The following is a 4,511-nucleotide window of genomic DNA, read 5'->3' on the forward strand; positions in this document are numbered from 1 at the left end:
GACCATGACAGCACCAAGACGTAGGCGGATGTTTCATGGCCTACATGACGCGCATTTCATGACATTCGTGTCATGACGTATCGTTTATGTTCGTCATACACTCTTGTCATACTATACCAATTTTTTGTACATACCAAGTTAATGAAACGACCATAAGAGCACCAAGACATCGATCGATAGATAGATAGATAGATAGATAGATAGATAGATAGATAGATAGATAGATAGATAGATAGATAGATAGATAGATAGATAGATAGATAGATAGATAGATAGATAGATAGATAGATAGATAGATAGATAGATAGATAGATAGATAGATAGATAGATAGATAGATAGATAGATAGATAGATAGATAGATAGATAGATAGATAGATAGATAGATAGATAGATAGATAGATAGATAGATAGATAGATAGATAGATAGATAGATAGATAGATAGATAGATAGATAGATAGATAGATAGATAGATAGATAGATAGATAGATAGATAGATAGATAGATAGATAGATAGATAGATAGATAGATAGATAGATAGATACTGTCACAGTTGAAAATGTTCGACAAGAAATGCTTCACGCTTAAGGGTGATTAGCCGCAGCTGGATGAAACCAACGACACATGGATTGCCACCATATGGCGCTCCTTAGAGTATTTCTTTATGCAGGTAAAACTGCAAGCATGGGCAGAACATAATGCCATATTGGGAGAACTTCTGAATGGCTTCAGAATCGGTAGACGGTAGAACTAGGAAGCTTGCCAGCAAGTATGCGACTGGCATGGTTAGCAACATGGCAACAAATAACGTCAAACGCTAAGTCAGAGGGGCTGAGACAATCTCATGTGCGGCGGCCATGGAAAAGAAACCTGCTGTGAGTAACTACCTAAAAGGAAAAAACGAAATCAGGAAAGAAACAATTTGTCATAACTCAAAGGGAAGCTCCTTGCTATTCGAAGCGAGTTCAAGATAATAAATGTCAGCACTGCCATTTGTTGGACGTGTTGGTAAACTGAAAGCATATTTAGCGCTAGCAAACAAGGACGGAAGGGAGACGCGCACTTAATAAGCGAGGTATACCAAGGAAAAATAAGCATGTGCTTGCTGTAGTAAAGCTATAGGGGAACAAAACAACTTTTATTAGAATGTGAAGATATCTAGCCAGTTACCGGTTTAGACTTTTTTGACCTCGTTGAAGCCCTTGGGTTCAGCGATAGCAGGGGGCAAAGGAAACATGTCCGCAATAGTGATTAATAAGAGGCGATTGGAGGTTTGGTGGCCGAAAAGTAGGGAGATCACAAACAACGGAGGCGTACAAAGGTTAAGCTCCGAGTAGTGGTTCAGAAAGTTTGATTCTAGGAATACTGTGTGTGTGTGTGTGTGTGCGTGTGTGCGTGCATGTGTGTGTGCGTGTGTGCGTGCGTGTGTGCGTGCATGTGTGCGTGCGTGTGTGCGTGCATGTGTGCGTGTGTGCGTGCATGTGTGCGTGCATGTGTGCGTGCGTGTGTGCGTGCATGTGTGCGTGCATGTGTGCGTGCGTGCGTGCATGTGTGCGTGCGTGCGTGCGTGCGTGTGCGTGCGTGCGTGCGTGTGCGCGTGTGCGTGCGTGCGTGTGCGTGCGCGTGCGTGTGCGTGCGCGTGCGTGTGCGTGCGTGTGCGTGCGTGCGTGCGTGCGTGCGCAACGTTACTAGACTAGGTTCAGTTGTCAAACTCTCCGTAGGCGCCATACATCGCCGGTGGCCCCTTGTCTTGGTTTGCCGCCAGAGGGCGGGAGCACCGCAAGTAGCTCTACGCGGGCGCAGCTCTGCGTTGGCGAAGGGGCTTGAGTCCAGACTTCGCAACTTACGTACTCAGCAAGTGTTTTCACCGATGTGTCTTTAAATGTTTGTATAGTCTCGCGTTTAAGAGATTGATTAAAAAACTTTACGTAGCTGTGAAAATGCTGCTGCGCTGCCCCAGAGTGCGCTGTGGAGTCCTTAGTCCAGAGCCGCAGCAGCCCCGGCCGTCCACTGCGCTCTATATTAATCAGCTGTTGCTGATGAGTAGCTGTAAGTAGCTGATTAGTAGTTGTAATCAGCTGTTGCTGCTTAGTACTAATTAAATAATAATGCGAACGCATGAGGCGATGTTAGCGCGACCACACGATGGTCCAAGAAAGTCACGGGAGCCCAAGCGAACCAATCGAGGCAGTTCACGAGGCCAGTCAAGGCTCAGTGAATTAGGCGAAGTTAATTAAGGCACAGTTAATTAAAATAGAGTTAAGGCACTCGAACCCACGGTCGTTGAAACCTGCACCTTTGGTGGTGGCAACGAATTACATAAATAGATGAACTAATTTATTCATTAGTGAATTAACAAGTACACTAACAATTATTGGATAACTTTTAATTAATAATGAATTAACTACGCATTACCTAACTGGGCGGATTTACAATTTCAATATCTCAAAGCTACGGCAAACATTACCTTGGTTGTGCCCAGCTACGCAGCATTCGCATATTTTAAAACTCTGGCTGAAGTTAGCTGGGAAACACGGTATATACACACTTTCAGCGCTTCATTTTGGGATAAAAAAAATGAAGCTAGCACTATTTCTTTCATCAGAGCACCGCATTCACAAGTGCAATGTTGCAACCTACGTGAGATTTGCTCCCTTGCGAGCAGACTTGCACATTCAAAGTAAGTTATCGCTGCAGGAACGGTGCATAAATATGCATTCGCGTCAGTAAATAAAATTGGATGATACGGCCCGTAAACTCTTCAAAACCCACAGGGCATTTAAAACGCATAAGAGTGTCGCAAAAATTCACCGAGACTGCAGCAAAACACGCATATATACAACGCGCCAAAACGCATAAACAACGGACAGTGCTTCGTCGCCCTGTCCGCGCCGTGCTGACCGAGCAAAGTGCGACAGCAGCGCCACGAGATGGGTGGTGGGTCCACGCAGTCACGGGAGTTTGAAAACTGAACCTAGTCTAGTAACGTTGTGCGTGCGTGCGTGCGCGTGTGCGTGCGTGCGCGTGTGCGTGCGTGCGCGTGTGCGTGCGCGCGTGTGCGTGCGTGCGTGCGCGCGTGTGCGTGCATGCGTGCGCGCGTGTGCGTGCATGCGTGCGCGCGTGTGCGTGCATGCGTGCATGCGCGCGTGCGTGCATGCGTGCGCGCGTGTGCGTGCATGCGTGCATGCGCGCGTGCGTGCGTGTGCGTGCATGCGTGCATGCGCGCGTGCGTGCGTGTGCGTGCGTGCGTGCATGCGCGCGTGCGTGCGTGCGCGTGCGTGCGTGCGCGCGCGTGCGTGCGTGCGTGCGTGCGCGTGCGTGCGTGCGTGCGTGCGTGCGCGCGCGTGCGTGCGTGCGTGCGCGTGCGTGCGTGCGTGCGTGCGCGCGCGTGCGTGCGTGCGTGCGCGCGCGTGCGTGCGTGCGCGTGCGTGCGTGCGCGTGCGTGCGTGCGTGCGTGCGCGTGCGTGCGTGCGTGCGTGCGCGTGCGTGCGTGCGTGCGTGCGCGTGCGTGCGTGCGTGCGCGTGCGTGCGTGCGTGCGCGTGCGTGCGTGCGTGCGTGCGTGCGTGCGCGCGTGCGCGCGTGCGTGCGTGCGTGCGCGCGCGTGCGTGCGTGCGTGCGTGTGCGTGCGTGCGTGCATGCGCGCGTGCGTGCGCGTGCACGCGTGCGTGTGCGCGCGCGCGTGTGTGTGTGTGTGTGTGCATGCGTGCGCGTGCGTGCGCGTGTGTACGTGTGTGTGTGTGTGTGTGTGCGCGTGTGCGTGCGTGCTTCCAAAAGACAGGAAGTGCATTAATGAAAGTAACAGCAAGTTTGGTGGCGCAACCCACCACCCCGTTTCAAAGGGGATGCTCATAGCATCCAGGCATCCACTTAATACCGTTTTATTAGTTCAGTAACTAATATCAATTATGCAAAAAAATAATAAACACTTCAGGGTCAAGTGCGTTTCGTTACGTTGTAGAGGGAGTTCAGAAACGACCGATGCAATTTTTCGTGGCAACGTACATGCTGCGTAATTTTCTTTTTGGCGTTTAAACAAAGCCCGCGAAACATGAAATAAAACCACGTGACTGCGCTCACGCGCTATCGTACTGCAGCGCTCTCACCCTCGCTTCGAGCGAAAGAGAGTGCGTCAGCCTCTCTGGCGGTGACACACGAAAAGGAAGCGCCGTCGTCCCGGATAGGCGATAGGCTCACAAGCGCATCGTAAAAACGACAGCATTCTTTTATTGCGATGGCAATTATAAGAACACTTTCGTGGCATTTCTGCCTTCGCCGTCGGCGCCGCCGTGATGTCCCGTATAATGTCCAAGGGCGACGAAACTGTCGCAGCGCGCTGTACGCATGCTGCATGTGCGAGTGAAAGCGTGCAAGGGTGAGCCGGCGATCGTGGTTCGATCTCGCGTGTGCGAAGGTGGAATGCGCCGTCTTCCGCCGCGCCGTCTCCCACGCCGTCTTCCGCCGCGCGAAAGGCCGCGGAGTAGTAGTAGTAGAAAACATTTATTCACAAAAGA

This window comes from Dermacentor albipictus, chromosome 9 (genome assembly GCF_038994185.2).
Source record: "Dermacentor albipictus isolate Rhodes 1998 colony chromosome 9, USDA_Dalb.pri_finalv2, whole genome shotgun sequence".
Classification (NCBI taxonomy): Eukaryota; Metazoa; Arthropoda; class Arachnida; order Ixodida; family Ixodidae; genus Dermacentor; species Dermacentor albipictus.